This window comes from Drosophila takahashii, chromosome 3R (genome assembly GCF_030179915.1).
Source record: "Drosophila takahashii strain IR98-3 E-12201 chromosome 3R, DtakHiC1v2, whole genome shotgun sequence".
NCBI lineage: Eukaryota > Metazoa > Arthropoda > Insecta > Diptera > Drosophilidae > Drosophila > Drosophila takahashii.
The window spans coordinates 17210004-17230598 of NC_091681.1; the positions used below are offsets into that span (position 1 = coordinate 17210004).

A 20595-nucleotide genomic window follows, 5' to 3' on the forward strand; every position below is an offset into this window, starting at 1 on the left:
CCCTGCTCTTTTAGCCTCTTTTTATCCGGCCAAGAGTTCGGCTTCCTTTGGCTTCGGCTCACGGACACGACCTAGGCGAACGGAAAATGGAAAAGCGGCGCGCTTTCCTCGCCTGTCAGTTTGCCGCAGTCGAGCAATGAACACGCAGCGCGCGGTCTAAATATCCAGCCAATCGCGAGGATAACCACTCAGCCAGGATAACAATATCGTGCGATCCTTCGAGGGTCGATTGAAAAGGTGGCCCTCTGAAAAGGGCAGAAAATAACCCCGTACAAAAAGTGATAGTGAGTGTGTGCTGTTCAAAAGTGGCATTATGAGCACTAGTGGACGTAGCGGGGTCACCACCTAACCATTTTCGACCCGGTCCACGCAGTTTGAACTTGTGGCAAAGCCGCAAATGCAACCGCTAGTTGCGAATTCACAACGTGCCACGGGCAAAACACTGACACCTCCATCCCGGTCCCCTTGTTCCGGCTAACCCCTCCCCGGGCCCCTCGAGAAAAATCCGTGTCCATCGCAAACCGTAACCCGTAAACCGTTTCGCATCCGTATTCCGTGTTCGCGTCGCGGTTCGTTGAGCTGGCAGCCAAAAATGTCGGTTTAGTTGCGCCATCGCCATCGCCATAGCCGTTATCTATATGCACACACTGAGCCTGCAGATTGCATCCTATATCCGCGGAACGTGTCGCCATCGCTGGCCAATGTAAGTGATATCCGTATGGGTTTTGAGTTGCCACAGAAACTCTGTGTGTGCACCACAATAAATTACCTTTGCAACTGACATGTTTCCGAATCGAAATGCAGTTGCGCCTCCGGTTTGGGGCCTATCCGTAATTAAATTTCTGTGAATTTTATCACAATTTACGACGCGTTTGCAACGCCAGCAGTCAGTAGCCGCCACTAGCAGCCAGTGGACCATCAGTCTTTTTCTTTATCCTTTCGTGGTGCCCTCGCCCTGTGTTCAATAACAATGGAGCCATGTCGAAATCGAGCCGCGGGCCATTTGGCGATGCTCCTCTGATACACGTTTTTGTGTCAGGAAAAATTCCGCAAAAACTAAAGCCAAACTCCATTAGGACGTAGCAAAAGCCGCATGATTTATACAGGGGTCATGCATCATACTCCTAAACACGCCAACATATGTACAAGGCCCTGTGTATATTCGGTGGGTCACCTATATAGATAAATTTATTGATCCTTTTGACAGACTCTTTATCCTCGGGGTTAAGCAATTACGACGGAGATTTCAGTCAATTTAAGAGGAGAATATAGATTTATAGTACAAGTACTATTAGACCCATTGCTAGTTCATTTCTTTGTAAACATCACTAAGGTCTCTTAAATAAATAAATAAATATTCGGGAATTTTAGGCCTCAACGTCTAAGGTATCCCAAAAACAGTTGCCTCAATTCTGGATTAGTTTCTATGCCATAAATGTAGGCCATTACTTCGGTACTAACCGACAACCAGTCGTAATAAATCAAAGTTTTCCTTGCTCAAAATTAGTAAAATGCAAATAACATGACAATATTAATGATTTCGCCCAGAGACATGCACACACTGCACATAATAATAAAATATGAAACAAGGCAAATACCATTTTGGGCTGAATGGGGAATGTCTTAACGATGACTGGGCTGCCTTCGCAGGCAGTGACGGGAAATATCGAATACCCGGTGTTTTATCAATTGCCATATCGCGTGCCTCAGTGAGCAAAAATAAAAATACATATAATATTTTTTCTTTTTGGTAAATGAATGTAGCGAAAGCGAAATTGTTGCGAGTGGCAGTTCAGCCATCGAGTGGAACAATGGACTCCGGTTGCCGCGAAGTGTGTGAACCGTTTGGGCTAACAAGAAACCTGATAGCGACCCGCACAAAAGAGCACTTTCACTTGCGAATGGCACGGGCCTTTTGCCATTTGATGGCGGCCATTAGCTATTTGCTGCCGCTAATCGAAGTTTATGTTTTGCATTCATGTAACTCCCCTCGAAACAAATTTTGGATGATAGGATAGGTGGTGGGGTTGGCCAAGGACACGCCTTCGATCGACTCACTATCAGGCAACCGAGGGCCATGTTCTCATGTTGCGACTGTCAGTTTAATACAAATGAACTGTTTATGTTAATAAATGAGCTCACCGGTTTATGCCACATCCCGGTGTGGGGCAAGACTCCCAAAGGGGGGTATTACATCATTAGAGCAACACCTGCTGTGTGTGTGTGTGTGTGTGTGTGTGTGTGTGTGTGTGTGTGTCGAGGGGGTGGGGGCTGAGTGCCGGAGTGTGTGTGTCAATGTCAGAGCCTCCTCTCCACCCGCATCCCCAGAAACGTTGCAAGCAAATTACAGCTAATTAACATTTTCCTTTTTTTCAATTTGTGCCACAGATATTTGGCCAGGAATCTCTAAAGGCACTCACTCAAGAAAATGAAAAAACACTCATAGAGTAATATTTTTGACCCAATTACGATTGAGAACTAAGTGCACTTATAATCTTACTAAATTAAAACATGATCATTAGTTGCATAAAAATATATAATAGAATATATTAAATTTTATTAGGAATATTTGATTTTAAAATGTGTAAACTATTGTAATGTTATTACCAACTAGAATATAATAACTATAATTGTACAATAATTATATATTTATTTAACTAATTTCTATCATAACAAATTTTTTAATAAACAGACAATTAGATTTCATTAGAATTACTGAAGTTGGGTTTCAAATTAAAAATGTATTTGTTCATTTAGTAAAAAGCTTTGGAGAATGGATAGAGTTTGAGTCTTACGAACAACTAATTTACTTTAATGAATCAATCTAAGTTTTTTTTTTCAGGAATACTTTTTTCATTAATTTTATCATATTTAATTAAAATATTCTCTAAGACAACTGTTTTTCTTGCAGTGCTGTCAGCTGAAAGCCGACCGTGAGAGTTTTTGCCGCACTGTTGGGCGTTTAATAGCCGGAAATCTGTCTATTTCCGCTTGCCGTGGCGTTGATTATACTTAATAGATGACCGGCTGGAGTTCCCCCTTCTTGGCTGGCTGCTAATTTTTCTTTTCTGCTGCTTTTTGCCTGATACTCGAGTATTAGTCGAGCTGTAATTATGCTCTAATTATATCCCATATGTGTGCAGGCGAGTGTGCGAATGCGAGTGTGTGTGTGTCTGTATGCCTGTGGCGCAAAGAAAAATCTCTGCTGTGATGTAATTACAGCCCAACGTGTAAAAAGCTGGAGTGCCGCCTCCTCCTCATCCTCCTCCTGCTGGTTTAATCCCGGTTTCCTTTTGCTTTTTCCATCTGCTCGCCAGGGAATCTGGCGGCAGGTGAGGCCATCGAGATAGTGGTGGCCCAATTGAAGGTCCTTTAGTGGAGCCGAGTGGCCTTGCATGTGTTTAATTGGGCTGTCACTTGTGGGAAATCATTAAAATTATTGTTAACCACACAAACATAGTTGTCTATATTTAAACACAAAAAAATGCAATTATCTTTTTCTCTTCTTTTTTTGCAGGTGAACTGTTAAGCAAACAATTTAAAACTAAAAAAATCCAATTAATAACCAATAAAGGATAATACCCAAAAGCAATTGACGTAAAAGAAAAGAAATTTAATTAAATCCATAACGTTAACGATACATATCAAAGTTAGTCTGATTTTCCTTTAATACTATTAGATTATTAAATATCAATATACATATCAAAATATTTAAAGTGCTAAGATTGATTAAAACCAACAAAGTTTAATGCATATCCTAGAGCAATTCAAATCGATTAAAAATTCCCAGAGCGAGGAAGCAAGTGAAGCGTTTGAAACACAAAAGCCGGTGGTAAAATAAATCTTTAATTAAATCGACTGTGCAGAAGGATGCAATTTAATTGAATGGATATAACGAATCACGCGAGTTTTCCCTCTAAAAAATAAACAAAACACGCACATCGGTGTCGCGCTGAAATCGCTTTGTCATGTAATGTCCTTATGCCTCTCAACGGATCAAGTGCTTAGGCGATAAGAAAAAGCAGCTGCTGTGCTGTAGTGGCGGCTCCTTTCCGGATTTATATGCATAAATGAAAGCACGCATGCTCGGTAAGGCCGTAAGCCAAAGTTGAAGGGGGCCTGAAATTCCATCGCACAGCGGATTAGCTGCAGCATAAAGGCAGGAACACAAAGGTCCTGAATAGAGCGCGGCCAAAATACGGGTTCTTTCCCACCCAGCAGGAAGCTGGGATTTGGCGTCGCCCCCCATGACGTCAACAGTGTGTAAATGGGCAAGCAATTAAGCCGTTAACGATGTGCCCGCTCTCAAAGGCGCCACGCAGGACCTTCAGGACCTCCCCGATCCAGATAGCGATAGAACACCCGATAGAGTCCTTTACGAGCATAAGCAAACCAATGAAAAATGCATTCAGCTGCGCTGTGTCCAACGTTGCTGATTAATTCCAAGTAAGTTGACGAGCTTGTGCTTTTACGCTCCTCTTTTTTACGATTCCACTTTGGCACTTTACGAACCAGACAACGCGTTAATTTCGGGCAATCATCACGGTTTCAAAACGAAAGGAGTTCCGAGTCCCCTAAAAAATCTGACCTCATTCGAAGAATTCTGGAAAAGGATTTAAATCCGTAAATCAGGAGTTTATTTGCTTCTTTCAATTTTCCCCTTTTAATTGCAAGCAAACCGTATAGTTATCAGCTGCAAGAATTTATAAACTGGGGTAGCTGAAAATATAAGAGGATTTTAAACTTGATAGCATGAGAAGAAAACTTGTGAAATTTTACCAAATTTAAGCTCCCAGTGTTGCTCGAATATTTAAAGCAGTGAATACCAAGGGACTGCAGCCCATTTAACTTATTTTGTTTATAAGTCGAAGGGTAATCTGATGGATTTTAATTGGGTTGGATTTTACAGAATTTAAATATTTAAAATAAATTTATTCTGAGAAGAATATGAAAATGCGGTGAAGCTAATTAGCCAAGTAATTACGGCAAAATTATAAAATACTCTTTACCTCTTCTTTCATGAACAACATTGTAACGTTGCAACCAAAATCGTACATAAAAACCAGCAGCATGTCAAACTCATCCTTTATGCTCTTGCAACCGGCAATCAAACAATTTTCTGGAAAATGTTTCTCATTTTATATATGTAATTTCGTTTTTAAAATTAGATTACAGACATTTGCCTGTGGGTAACGTCCAAAATAGCAGCATACTCTTCAGCGCTCATCAAAAATGCGAACGAATTTATAAAGAGAAGATAGCAACGTGCCGGCAGCGAGCTGAGTTTTGGTAGCTGGTGTTGCTATTATTGTTAGGTTTGTACAACCGGTTGGTTGTACTAAAAATACAACACCGAAAATACGAGTAATTTTTGAGCAGGGCAAACCGAATGGATGGTTCGGAGCGGAGCGGAGGCCCCAAGGTCCATGCTTTCATAGACTCTTTTGCGTGAATTGTGTGTGTTGAGTGGACCTGGCATTTTGTTTGCCAAAAATCGGACGGCCAGACAAATACATGCATAACTTGAAAGCGAAATCTTGGCAGCACGGCCTTACAAAGTCATCTAATTCTCTCAATTCAAACACTTTTACCTAAGCCGCACTCACACACCAGGCCAAACATCGGAGCTTGTTTGTTGGCAGCCATTGAAAAGTGGGTAAACTGAATGCGAAAGCTAAGCCCAGTGATGTCTGCACTGTAAAGAATATTATGAGTTATTTGTGGTGAATAGTAAAAGCCGTAAAGAAATTTAGATGAAATACTGTACCTATTTAATTTAGTCTATGATTCCGTCATAGTTGAAATAAAATACAAATACAAATAGTTTAAGCAGTTTAATTTGTTTCCAATAATATGAAAATTAACAATGATTATATAATTTTGTTGTATTTATTTTATTGGATTTATAAACGTTATATAAGTTCGACTGTCTACGCGTTTAACTAGTCTTATACTTGATATGCAATTTCAAAAGTCAAGTAAGTCCGATTATTTTAAATTCACCGCAAAGCAAATATGAAATTCAATCAATTTATGATATTAGCTATTTTGATACACTGTTAAACGTGTATTTATTAGTTTTAGTTTTCTTGCAAATCCTTAAAGCATCCTACAAGAAATGCTCTCTCTGTTGGACTGAAATTATTTCGGTCCGATTATAATGCCCTGAAATATTACTTATAAGTAGGAGATACTTGATTTTTTTACTCTGTGTCTCCGATATGGAGAGGCAAGAAGTAAGAAGCCCGGCCTAAAACAGGCAATTCATAGTCAGCCTGGCTGCCAGCTCGGATTCAATGGCGCTCATTCACCGGCTTAGAAGCTCACACACATTGTACGAAGGAGGGGAAGGGGGTGGGCTATAGTGTGGCATACATATGTGGGCGGGCTGTAGGCGTAGGGGGTGGTGTATAAATCAAGCACACACACACACACACACACTGGTGGGCGGTCTCCTTTTTCCCGCCCACCAATGCTGCAGCCGATGGCGCTTAAAGGCATTTTCGCAAAAGTTTTTGACTTGAGCATTTCAATCGCCTGTTTTATTGCTCACATATTTTATGCCGTTTATGCTCAAAATTCAGCTCAACATGCGCGACTCTTTGGCTTCAGACAAACGGCGAAATGCCGAGAAGGAAAGGAGGTGCCTGAGTATTTGTGTCTTTTTGTATCGGTGTGTGTCCTGCGGCGTTGAGCAAGCAACTCTTGCCAGCGCTGAGGAAAAACCGCAATGCGGCACATTATGCGCGCTGAAATTCCCTCAAGTCCCTTTCATTCCCGAAAGAAAAAGACGGGGAAAACGCAGCCGCGAAAGAAATGCGCAAATGTCTGCCGCCCCCGCCCCTCTTGCTTTATTTTTTTTTTGTGGGCGTGTCCTGCCCAGTTGGACATGGCTATTTGGCTGCATTTTTCCCGCCAACTGATAAACTGGTAGCTTCCTGCGAGTGTTTGCCCTGCGGTTTTCCGCTTTCGTTTGTTTTGCCCTGCTTTGCTTTTGGGCAAGGAAAATACAACTAATTAATGTTTTTGTGCGTGAAAATGTATTTTAATTGTGCACCTGCTGCTGCTGCCGACATTGCGGTTGGGTAAATATTAATGTTGCTTTAAATCCCAATCCCAATCCGAATCCCAATCCCCTTCTGTCGACGACAGTTGGGCCTTTGGCTTTGCCCTCGCCTGAGCTTGGGGATTGGGCCTTTGGTTTTCCACTTTTGATTGAAATGTTTGTCAAGTTTATTTACCCCGGGGCTTCCCAAAAATGATTTGCCAGCCTGGCCGGCAACAGTGTAAACACTTTTGTGTGTGCCGCCATGTTCTCGGCAGAGATGAGAGGATGTATGTGGAATCCGGAACGGTCATGGGAAAGGACTCAAAGGCAGCTCGGCCTTAGCTCGGTTCAATTAAGACAAAGCCAACTCAATGGCCAACTCACATATATTGATTTTCATTCACTAATGAAAAGTGAACATAAAAAGCAAAAGACACTTAACCCTTTTATTGAATCGGCCACGCAATCTGCCGATGACGTCAGATAGTGCCTGACTAAAGGACAGACTCACCGATTGACTGGTGGGCTGACTGAAAAACTGACAAGCTGACAAACTGACAGACTGGCGACTGACTTTCCCGACAGCACGGGCAACAGCTTGGCTCGGTGCCTCCCAAGTGGCGGCCCTCGCCCACTGAAATAACACTTTAAAAACAAGGCAGTGTGTCAGATGGGAAGCGTGTTTGCACTGAGCGAAAAATATTTATAAACATTTAAATTTTAAATATTAAAAATTTAAATACTGTAAAGAACATTTTGAATTTTAATTTTTTAAGATTTAATTGGATAATCAAATCATTAATTTAATTATCGAGGAAAAAATATTTGTGTGCAATTTAATAGGTACATTACAGAAAAGTTCAGTTGTTTAAGATTTAATTGGGTAATCGATTTAATTAAATTAAGAAATTTAGAATTTCGTAGTGGAGAACTATAAATTTAACAACATGAATAAATGTAATTTAGTTAATTGAATGTTTAAATAAAATGAATTTATGCCCAAAGTAATTGCTTGAAACTTGTAAATTACACTTTTTTAATAGCGAGCATACGCCTGACCTACCCATTTTTATTATATGAATGAACAGAACAATATTGTTATAAGAATATTAAATAATAATGTTGATCACTATCGAACACTATTGATTTTTTCACAAGTTTCGCTCAGTGCTCGTGAGTGTCAGTGTTTGTGGACGCGTTCGTGTCTGACTGCCTCTCGAAGCGCGCACAGCACGCCTCTGGTGGGTAAGGGGCTTTTAACCCACATAATAATTACTGTAGTGAAAGGTTACCACGGTCGAATGCGAAAAGTTGGAGTCGATAATTGCAGCGGCTGTTTGGGCGGCGGTAAGCGATTGTTAAATATGAGTATTTGCACAGGGGTGTCTTATAATCGGTACTACTAATTGCTCCCGGCATCCCCTGAATAAAGGCTGGTGGGCTCCCTTAATTGTCGATCCACGCATCGATGGTTCTGAATTCGGTTTTTCACCTTTTTGTGTTTTTTTTCGGAATTTCCACGAGAATTCGGTATTTCACATTCGCGATTGAGTGAGTAAGCAATGCGCGGTCGGCTGCATGTGCCACTTCCGCTTGATAGCGTCATGGTTCCGGCTCCGTATCCGTATCCGCAGCGTGGGTGTAGGTTTGGGTGGTGCTGGAAAGAACCAAGGATCAACGGGGGTTTTGGCATTCCAGGGCAACTGGCTGCACTGGAATAGAACAACGTTTGCGTGACATTCGCGCGTTAGTCGCGAAATGCGTTTGTTTTGTGAGGAAATGCCACATTGAGACCGCTTTTGCCATTCTCATTCCCAACTGTGTTCGCAGGACTTTATTAGTTGTTTGTCTGTGGGACAGGACAGGCACACGCCAACTTTAATGATAGGACAGCTATTAATAGCGCTTCCAGCACAAAAGCAGGCCAACTTTGCATGGCAATTTGTATAATTTAAAATAGTTTTGTTTAATTTTTGAATGGTACTTCAGTTGCATTTGTTTTTAAACTCGCCTTTCGCCGGACTGCTGACCACTTGCCGCGCTGAAATGTAGGCAACACTTTAATCTCGGAATCCCCAAGGAACTTTGCGGCTTTATTTAAAATGTGTGCGAGTGTGTGCGTTGGCTTGAAAGCAGAAAATGCATTTAGTATGCAAACAAAATGGGCACAAAACTGTCGTTATTTATGCAAACCTAACTTCTGCTCTTTAGAAATTATTATTTCGCTCCTTTCACATTCGCCTCTTCTGTTCTTTTTTTGTTTATTCCAAGCCAGCCCGTTGTTTCACTTGCTGTTGCCAGTTGGTTTGCATTTCCGTCTTTATGTTTGCTCACTCGCACACAGACACAGTGGCACCCACACACACACACGCCCAGACCACACGGAAGTGGAGACGCATAATGAGCGGCCGGAGCATTTGGCTCGCTTCCTTCCGTCTTCTGCTGCCATTTAACTTGTTCACCCTGCATGCTGCAATGGCTTTAACCCTTCGACGCATCGTTAAACACGATTATTACATTATGTAATACGAATAAAAATGTCCAAATAAATTTAATTTATTCGTCATGTAAACAGAGCCAAAATCTTAATTCAACGTAGATTATTTCGGGTATCTAAATTAATTCAATTACTTTAAAATTAAATTAAGTTTGAATGGGTATCTTTAAGAATATTTCTCTTATTTATTTTAAGTTAACAAAATGTTCTTGACTGGCTTTTACTGTAATCCTTCCCTATTTTATTGTGTTGGTATAAGTGTAAAATATTTATTTGTATTTATCTCGTTCGAAATACTACTGAATTTTCTTTTTATTTGTTATTTTAATATAAAAATACTATTTTGTTTATCTTGTTTCTAGTTAAAATTGCTGTGTTTATGAAATAAATTAAAGCAATATAAAGTTTCGTTTTTGTGTTAGTATAAACAAATAGTTTAAATGGTATAAAGTCAGAAAGGGAATATCAATTATAATTACTAATTAAAGTATTTAATCAAAAGTCTTGCCTGACGAAGGGTTATGCCGGAATGAGGTACAAAGGCGAAGGGCAGGCTTTAAGTCCTCGCCAGGTGACATCAATTAAAGCCAAATACCTTGTGCCGTGCGCCGGGGAAATAAAGAGCAAAAAATGTATAACGCCCATTCAGGTGGCCCGGGATTCAGGGACAAAGCTTGGCGCGCCGTCACCAAATGAATGGCCACCTGACAGGCATCTATTAAGCTGGAGTGGAGTTTTGTTCTGGCGCCCTCTGATGGTTCCTACGGGGAGGGGAATTGGGGAGTTGGGCCAGCTAATTTGCCACAGGCCTGTGGTTGTCTGCAACTGTCCAAGGGAGGCGGGGTCGCAGCTGGAAATTATATGGCGCGGTCATCATCAACAACGAGTCTCCATCTCAACAATCACTTTCCAAATATGTCAACATAATTAATTTTCAATTATCCCAGTGACATTTGCCGCGCACACAGACAGAAATCCACTTGGAATCGAGCTAATTGGGTGGGGCCCAGGGGCGGAAGGGGCGGCATGGGCGTAGTCTATTATTATTAATAGCAGAGCTCGCTTTGCCGTCGACCCTCCGGTGTCACTTAGTATAATTGAGCGGCGTTTGATGGAAATAATTCACAATCCCGCTGGCTCACAATGGAGAAAGTAAATTATTTTTGATGGTCCTGCTGATGTTGATCGATTAATCACGATGCATAGTTTTTGAGCAGCTCAGGCATCAGCGTATTATGTACAGGGCCTGACCCCTGACCCCACACAACGACCCTGACCCAATGCAAACCGCAGAAAGGTGACAACTCTGTGGTTTGCCATCTCACCAACTGGCGTGCGTGTGTGTGCGCGATTTAATGGCAGGCCATCAATTTGACGCCTTCGAATTGGGCCAAAAGCAAAGGCAGACAGATATAGATAGACAGAGTCAACAATCATTTCGTGCCGCATCTTCATTCCGAGTAGAAAACGTGTCTGGCTGTTTTGGGGGGAAGTGCAGAGCAAGAGACAAGGCATTTACCCAAATTAAATTGGAGCTTCAAAGACCTTTTTATCACCTGGCGTTAATCAAAATTCAAAACCCGGCAAATGTAGCGGAAGTAATGAGAAACGCTCGAGGAGCCGGATCGGATCGGATTGTATTCATTCCGGCCCGCTGCCTCGTTTTCTGGTCCCGGTCTGAGGTAGTTGGCTTAATCATCGCCCTCGGCCTGGTGTTAAACCGCAAATGTATCGCAGAGTAGAAGCCGGAGCTTCCTTGCCAACTTGGATGCACTGGGAAAAACAACAAGGTTAATTCTTAATATATCAAATATTTTAGGGACTACCTAGGATTGCTTTCTTACATAAATTAGCAAGCCATTCTTTAAACTAGTATAAATCATTATGAAAATCGATCAAAAATTAATCGTTGAATAATTTTTAAAAAATAAATAAATAGAAAATTCTATACATATTAATGTCAGAAAATTCAATTCAATTAGCAAGCCAAACTTTAAACTATTTAGAATCGCTATGAAAATCGATAAAAAATTAAATGTTAAATATTTGTTAAAAAATAAATAAATAGAAAATTCTATACATATTAATGTCAAAAAATTCAGGTTCATATTTATAGTAAATTTCAGAATCAATTTTTCTTAGAGCTATAAATAAGGAGTACTGAACACGAAATTTAATTTACATCAATTAATAGAGTATAAGGTGTATCTCAAGATAGCAAGCATTCTTATGCTAGAAGATACTCCTTAAGTCGAGCATAAATAGGGACTTTGGGATTCGTTTTGCGTAGTGTAATTACCAAAGGCCCAAGCTGCTTGTCTGCCGCTTTGCTTTCCGGTTTGCATAATAAATGTCACAGCTCACGACTGGGAAGGAATGAACTACAATGGCTATGAGAACGAGAATGAGAACGAGAATGAGCAGTAGCAATGGCAGCGGCAGGAGCAAAACAAGTCGCTTAACAAGCAACAGCAACTACTTATGCTCAGGTGGAGCCCCTCAAAAGGAGCACAATGCGAACTGGTAACCGGGGAGTGGGTAAGAAAAAATGGCAAATGGCAGAAAAGGAATCTTAACCGGAATTATTCATAATGTTCAGGAGGCACGCATACATTTGCATTTCACGGATGCGAGTGTCACTATCGAGACAAAGGGGCGGGACATCGGGACACATTAACATGCCGGCTGGGGCGGCTGGGGGTGAAATGGAAACATTTCGGGGATGGGGTGACAGGATCGCCGGAGATATATACATAGATTCGGAGACATGGGGGCGGCGGGCTAACCCCGATTTGGGCCCAGCCAAGCAAGTCATTCAATTTAGCTAGCAGACATTCACACACACACACACATGATGAAACAAGGACACCAGCAGATATACACTAATAAAAGTGAAAAAGGACGTGAGCAACGCTCTTGGAATTTCAAACATGTTGCATCTCCGTCAGCTCGCAATCAGACGAAACTAAGCGCGAGTGTTTTTATTTTTCTTTGTTTGGCAAGGGAAGGCAAGGGAATGGAAATGCTGAAAGCGACAGGAACAGCAGCCGAGACAGGAAGCTAAACATCCAGCGGAATCAGCAAGACAAACACAAGGACAGTCGAAAAATAAAAAAATAAAATCAACAAAAAATTCAAGCTCAACAAAAGGAGACAAATAATTAAAGTAAAAGTTTCCTTCATCAGTTTCCTAATTTCGTATTCATTTTTTGTAAATATTCACTGGGAAAAGGTGGTTTCCTTATTTTATCTTTGGCTGGTTGGCGCTTTGAAAATAGTTGAACTTCATTCGACGTGAAAGAAGGAACAAAGATATCTATAATCTTCTTGTTGGAACTTGTTGGTAATTAAAATAAAACATTAATTTTAACACCCAACTAAACAAAATAAACCGAAGGAATACCACAACATGTACTACATAACCATTAAGGAATCATAAGTTAAATTCAATTATAACTCTTCTATTTTTTTTTATTTTTATATTTTTAATTATGAACTTTTTAGTCACAAATTTGGCGTGTATAATATCAATTCATTTTATAAGTCATTTTAAATAACTTGCCTGAAGACTTTAAATTATAATTAAATTTAAGGGAATTTAAAATTCGTTCTGCTTAGCTCAACACTGCGGCCCTGTTCTTATTCATTTCACGTTGATTTTGCGGCTGGGTCAGAAGCTCTTATCAGTCAGGCCAGGAAGAATTCATCAAGGTCAAAACGTTGATGGCCTCTGCTTCCCTGCGCCTCCTGCTTTGTGTCCCATCGCCATGGATTCGGTGGTTAGGTCAGGTTCCGGAACTTTTCCTTTTCTCCGCTTCTATTTTTTTTATGTTGCCTTGTGGCTTGTCTGCCTCGCCTGACTGCCTTTGACAACGGATCCAATGACTCGTTGGCAGATGGCATTAGGCTGGGCAGTATGGGCTCTAAACCGCGTCGTCTTCTTTCCTCGGGCTCGGTGTTTATCGGCGGGACCGAAAAAGTAATTTCTTAAAAAAGTTCACCATGGCTGGGGCCAAAAAAGGTCGAGAATCGGCAACGAGTGTCAAGTGTTATTGACGATTTGTTGATGATGTGGCACAAAGAGTGGGCGAAAAGCAAAAGGTATGCGAATGGAAATCGGGAAAGGGTTTTGCATCCTTTGTCGTGACTTGAGTGACGCTGCCGCCCGCAGAAAACTCGTTGTCTATCCCGGCTCACTTTTCCAGATCCGGAATTTCCATTGCATATGCTTAGCGTACAAAGGGAATTTTCCACAGCTCCGTCTTTCACCACTTTCCTCGTTTTAATACTTAAGCCAGGAAAATAAGGATATGCTTGTCTAGGAGTTTGTCCGTGGCAATGGATGTGCACGATTTGGATATACTATAATCATGGAAATAAATAATGGAGAGGATTGGTTCCATTTGTATTTTTTACTAAATGGATATATGTTTTTTAATTAAAAAAACTTTTTGATTTTAAAGAGGTTTTACAAAAATACAAAATATTTATAAGGGCTGTAAAAATGACGAAAATATTTAGTAAGAATTATTAATTTATTAAATAATTATTTTTCAATTCCCGATATTTGTTAAAAAAAGTATTTTTTTTAACATGACGCAATTTTTTATTTTTATATATTTTTTTTGGGGACACATGAAACAAATTTGAAAGAATTTCTGTGGTCTGAGAAACATATCCTGAAAATTCAATATCCTTTGGGTTTGGGTTTTAAGCAGCTATCATCTTATAGCTGTAGATATTCACAGGAAAATTGCAAAGTCGTAAAGACCCTCTTCTGGCTGTCACAAACATGTTAGGGAATAGGATATGCCCAATAAGGGATAGCAAAAAAATGCTGAAACGAAAGCAATGTCCAAGGTAAACACGCAGGGCACGAAACATCTTTTCAGTTCCCCCTCCACCCACCGCGTTTCTGGTGGAAAAAGTTTTCGTGTTCCGGGCATTGCTTAAATGGGTTTATGGGTTCATTTGCAGTTGTAATAGGCGTTGAAATGCTGGGGATTGTGGCCTTTCAGCCGCCGCCTTTGTTTCTTTTCCTTTCTGAGGGATTTCTTATTCCGCACCTCTAATTCGCTCCTTCATCTCCTTGATGGGCTGCAAATGAGGGCTAGCTTCAAAGTTAATTACACTTTGACCCGAGAGCAACACGCAACCATTTTTAAAACAGAATTTTTCTTTACGGCTCAACCATTTCGGAGACATCAGCGAAGTTTAGAGCACATAAACAGTTTTGTATTTCAATTAACCGAATGGACGCACGCCGCAGAAAACCAATCGAAATGTGATTCATGGACGGCTGCCAAGGAACGGGAGACCAGAGCCCGACGAAATGAATCAAATCAAATATTTATTGTTTTCGATCCAATAAATTTTTATCACTCACCGGGGTACCTGGCGAATGGCCAGCGAACGTGGGCGTGGTAGGTGCGAAATATCCGGGTGACAACGCCGCCGGGCGACGGGTCACATTCGCTTTCACTTACAGAAAGCTGAGCTACAAAAATAATAATCATAAAATGGCGGATGAAATTCACAAATAAATGGGAGAGCGAAAGCGAAAACGAATACAAATCAAGCCGCCCTTCTGCATATGAGTTCGCTGTTTGGGTGTATTTTTTTTTTTCGTTTTTCTGGTGATGTGTTTATGTGTGAGCCGAAAATGCGAGCATAAAGAATTTGCAATTTAAAAGGGATTTACTGCGCCTCGTAAAACAAACACAATAAAAGATCAAACGACATGACAGGCTAAGGCCTCTGTCCCTGACCCCCTGACCCCTGAATTTGCCCCGAATCGAAGTCCCCCGGGCGAAATGTCAAAGGATGGGGCTGAGGCCACCCACCACCACCCCTTAGAATGTGCGACATCAAGGCAGAGACAACGGGCACGAGCCTGCGAAAGATGACAAAATAAAAGTAAAGCCGAATTTGGTGTGACAACTTTGCAGGCAACCGGATCGAGATGGATATGACAGGGCCAAAACACACGCACATACCCACTTGTGTGAGCGGCGGAGTTGGCTCACACACACACATGCGAAGTTGTTGCCGAATTGTTTTTCCTTGCCTGCCACTGTTGACGTTTTAATCGAATCAATCCGGCAGCCGAGCGTGCCGAAAAAAAGTTATAAACTTGTTGGCAGTTGGATTGAGAGTTCATGTTCTCGTTACATCCCCATTCCCCCCAGTCCCAATTGCCACTGTGGTTTTGGCCCAAAATAAAAGCCAAAACTGGGTGGCTGGCACACATGTGCCTGCTGCTTCTCTATTTCTATCTAGCAAGCTAATTTGCGAAACAATATAAATGTTGCCTGCTTGCTTTTCCCATTTGAGCAGTCAGCCTGTTTGTACAGAATTCAGTGCAAAATCAAATGATTTTCGGCTGTCTGTGATCCGAGGCCAATGAATCCGAGTGCAAATGAAAATTACTGGCCGAGGCTATGATTTGGTTTTTCCATTATTCCTGGCTTCCTGTGGGGTGGACCCGAAAAACTTAATTTTCATGTATGTATGGGGTTCTTGCTTATTATAAGCCTTTAGTTTTAAATTTAAGAATTTTTAAGGGATTTTTAAATCATTTTAAATCCTCAGAGCCTGATTTTTTACCCAAAAAAGTAATTATTTTTTCAATAGAAATAATGATCCAACATAGGAATTCATACATTAATGACTTAATTTTCATGTATGTATGGGGTTCTTGCTTATTTTAAGCCTTTAGTTTTAAATTTAAGAATTTTTAAGGGATTTTTAATTAATTTTAAATCCCCAGAACATGATTTTTTACCCAAAAAGTAATAATTTTTTTAAAGCAATAGAAATAATGATCCAACATAGGATTTCATACCTTAATGACGCCGTAGTCAAATGCCCATTTAAATTTAAACTTGAAAATTTTACATTTTCTTAATTTTTGTATAAAATACTTCTGATTTTGCTCTGTTTTGTTATTTTTCTTTATTCTGATTGTAAATATGAACAAGGTCCAACCGTTTATCCAAATTAATGTCCATATTGATTTTCACAAAAGATGGCAAAAATAAATTTAGAAATCGAGCAAGGCAGCTTAGCTTAAATGTCAAATGCAATATTCGTATGCCTTTGGATTGAACAGACAATGCCTTATCGATCTGGCCATTAATCAACTTTATCGAGCTCAAAATTAAATTTAATTGACAACTCATTGAACCCAGCTTGCTTTTCAATTATTTCTACTGTCTACCGCAGAAGCGACCAAACAAATGTCAAATGATAAACATCGTACGTGCAATTCTGCCTGAGCGGCTGAACTGGGCTGGGGATTTAATTTGTAATTTAATAAGCTTGTCTGCAATTATGCAAAATAAATAAATTAGAAATCATGGGACGGGTAGGCAACTTCGCCGACGTGGGGGACTTATTGCACATGATGTGTGATGAGTATGAATGGCGCGCTCGAGTAAACAAACTACAGACTTAATCCAATTAATGTCGAATTTAAATGCTCGAGACGATTTGGCATACACTGACAGGCACCGAAGCACCAGCTCATCCCAACTCGATTGGCCATCGAGCTGTGTGGGGCCATAGAGCGTTAAGGGGGCCAGGATATCGGGGGACTAGGAGCCACCGATTCACATTTCAGCTTGCAGCCACAGCCGCATCGTGTACAAGTTACTCCTGGCAACGTGGGAAAAGGAAACTTTTTCTGCGACGTAGATAGTTTTTGCTAACAGCTCATGTGTGTGTGGGCGGAGCACGGGGCGTGGCAGCATGCAGACTCTATACTCTATCCTCTACTCAGCACGTAGACAGCCTCTCACTCGGGTCATGCACTTGGAAAAAAAATAACAAACAGAACTCTTGAACATCATTTGGTTACACTGCACATTTTTTTGAATGATATTAAGACGAAGGTATTAAAATGATTCACAAAAATAAATGTTGTTGAGGAAATATGTTGATATTTGAATAAAGATAGTTTGTATGTTTTCCAAATTGCCTAATTACCGTTTTTTAATATTTTTAAAATATTTGGTCTTGAAAAAATTCTTAAGTAAATCTTTGATAATTAAATTCAAAATATGTTACTTTAGATTGATTTTCGTTAACTAATATCTTACCAAATAAAATATTGTTGGGATGAACATTATGTAGAACAACCTACTATGTTTTATGAAATCTAAATACATAATCCAATCGCCTTAAATTAATTTTTAACTTAAATCTGTCTTAAATCTGTTGATTTTATTTAAATTGCTTAAAGCAAGGATTTGTTTTTGCCGTAATTTATTTTCTCAGTGTACGTGTGTAGGGAGTGGGAGGATACGTAATGCGTCATGTTCGAGTTTATCGCTTGGGCCCCGAAATTGCCATACTGGGTGGAAAAGAACGTCCAGATAGCCCCTATCCGAGTCGTGGGCCGACGGAACGTGAGTTGAACCTGGCCGCCTGATGGCTGGGTTGTGACCAGAGAGGAACCACCGGCTGGGGGATCGGGCCGTGGCCAATGTCGGTGGCAACTTGGCTCAAACTGACAGCTCGGGGAACGGGGGAGCAGAGAGGAGAACGGGGACATGGCTGAGCATGTGCCAATGTGCTGTTAGTAATGGAACCGCAAATTGAACCCACCAGCTCGGGCGAAGGCGGAAACGGAAGCAGCCAGCTGGCCGCCTGCAATTTGCAACCAGAGGACCTTTTGCAGTTCCAAAAACCGATATGCCTGCTCATCGCTTTGATTCACGATTCGTTGTCCGCCGAAAAACACATTTAATGCATTTCCCTGGTCACAGTAATTAGATTTCCCTTTTATTCAATTCAAATTGAACGACTGAGTGCACAGAATCCCTCGCATAGACGCAGCGAAATAATTTTATTTTGGTCGGCAACTAATTGGCGAAAAAGCGTTCGTGGCTTTTAGTCAAAAGGAAATGGCCCGAACCAAAATATATTGTCTGGCATAAAAGCATAAATTTTGAATTTTAATTTTATGGCAAAAGCTAAATTATAAAACACACTTTCCTCGCAATGAACGTTCATCATTAAGAATTATTTTAGTAAATTGAAATTTGGTTTTGTGTCGAATACAGCACTTTAAGGCTTCTCAATTGTGCCAAAATATGTAGTTACTCTTACTATTTTACTCCTGAATAAATACGTTGATAACTGCCGAATTTTAATGCTGCCTGACTGCCTACTAATTAGATTTCCTATCCATTCGATTCGATTCATTCGATCAATCGAATGAATGCACAGAATCCATCGCATATGCTCACGCATTTGATTTTGGACGAAAACTAAATGGCGGAAAAGCGTCGGCGAAGCGTGATAATTTACCGGGGTCGAACGCGTCCCGTTAGGCGGAAATGCGCCCGTTCACATGCTCAACTGCCACACGGCTTCCCTTTTGCATCCACCTGCCTCAGTGGCTGCGGCTAGTTTGGCTCACCTGTCGCACTTTCCTCGCCTCACTCACCTGACTCAAATCTGCCCTCAAATGCCTGGCTGCACACGGACGCACCCTCACGCACACAAACGCACAGGGGCCACAGCAATTGTCGTCCTGCGGCTTCTTTGTTTTCGTCCTTGCCACTTGACTTTTGCTTTGCTTTTTACTTGTGGCATGCGACTATTGCGGTTACACAGTGACAGAATTTGCAAATTAAAATTTTAAAATTTATTTTTATGAAATGAATTTTCTAATATTATATTTTGTTTAAATAAATTAAAGCTTATTTACGAATTCGTTAAAATTGTCAATTCTAATATTAAATAACTTATTATCCAAAAATTATACAAAAATAGCTATTAAATTTGAGATTTATTAAATATTTTGTAATATTTTTTATTTATAAAATAATATGTATTTATAAATTTTTTTTAATCCTTTGAAACAAAATATAAGTGTAATAAATGTACGCTTTTTCTGCAACTACTGGTAAATTTGCCAGATTGCTGTAATTTGTTTTTGCGTGTATCAAAGGGATTGACCATTCCGTTCCGTTGTTATGGCAACAGGATTTATGCAAAACGATTTTATTGTTGTCTCGAGCATCCAACTTGAGTCCTTGCTTTTTCTTGGTCGATTGTTGACTTAGTGGTTGTCCGGGGCTTGCAGGTTTGGGCCAGCTGCTCGGCCACTTTAATCACTCAGATGCTCGTGGCTCATAAAATTAAATGCCCTCCTAATGCCGGGCACCCAAGAATGCTGTCAGCGGGTTTGTTAAACGCCTAAAAAACCCGACCTTAAAGTTGTAAATGTGCTAAAAAGCAAGATGAATTGCCGGTTATTATTGCCAACTTCATTTGCTATGCACTCAAAGCGGCGAGCTAACTGGGCCAAGAGCCCCTGAATGAGGGCCATCTTCAAGATGCAAAACGAAATGAAGAGCGGCTCCAAATTAAACCCACCTCGCCTGATGGTCGGCTGCGTTACAAATGAATATTAATTATGTATGGCATGCTAATTCCGCGAATCCATTAATCACAATTATAATTTATGCTGTTGTTTTCACCTTTTTACGTGCATTAATTTTCACATTTTTATCGAACAATTTCCACTGGCACTTGACTGCCCGTTTGCCTCATTAACATTCGCACGGATAATAGAAATTTAAGTTGTAAAATCAATAATGTGCCACATTAATTATTACAGCAACAAAAATACTAGCAAGGACAATGCAATCACGCGACACTAATAAATCCCCGGGGTTATGTACAAATCTGCGAATAATTAATGCGTGAACTCAAAACGGCATTCGTAATGGCCCATACCATTATGGATATTATAATGGCATGAGAGCTGTTGAGAGTGTCGCACTTGTATTATATTAGCTTTGCCACAGGTTAGCATAATCTGGGGTCATTAATAATCAAGATCCAATAATATTATTTAAATTATGGAATGCCCAGGAATTTCGGCAAATATTCCCGATTTATGAGTTTGGAAAATGTGTTGAGTTTATGATTAGATTTTTTATTCCAAGAAACAAAGATAGAGCATTCACATTTCACCACCGGCATGTATTAAACACCGTCAGAAGCTATTTTTAAACAGCAGCATAATTTTATTTAT

The 20595-nt window shown here is 40.4% G+C and overlaps 1 protein-coding gene and 1 long non-coding RNA gene across 5 annotated transcripts in view; one reads left to right on the plus strand and one right to left on the minus strand.

Moving 5' to 3' along the window:
- Positions 1-282: 282 nt before the first annotated feature.
- Positions 283-20595, plus strand: part of Gfrl (Glial cell line-derived neurotrophic family receptor-like) — a 122802-nt gene continuing 102489 nt past the window's right edge. The window contains exons 1-2 of one of the 3 annotated variants that reach the window (XM_070216915.1): positions 283-703; positions 3518-4446. The gene's annotated coding sequence lies outside the window, so the exon portion shown is untranslated. The remainder of the gene's footprint in view (positions 704-3517; positions 4447-20595) is intronic. The other 2 variants (XM_070216917.1, XM_070216916.1) reach the window with 2 other exon arrangements.
- LOC138913370 (uncharacterized) lies at positions 4387-5802 on the minus strand. Of its 2 annotated transcripts, XR_011419075.1 has the most exons (5): positions 5768-5802; positions 5178-5695; positions 5010-5119; positions 4780-4936; positions 4387-4719 (listed from the first exon to the last, which is right to left on the minus strand). It is a non-coding gene; the product is annotated as an uncharacterized lncRNA (long non-coding RNA). The 2 variants fall into 2 exon arrangements; XR_011419074.1 differs by having other exon boundaries at positions 5010-5695.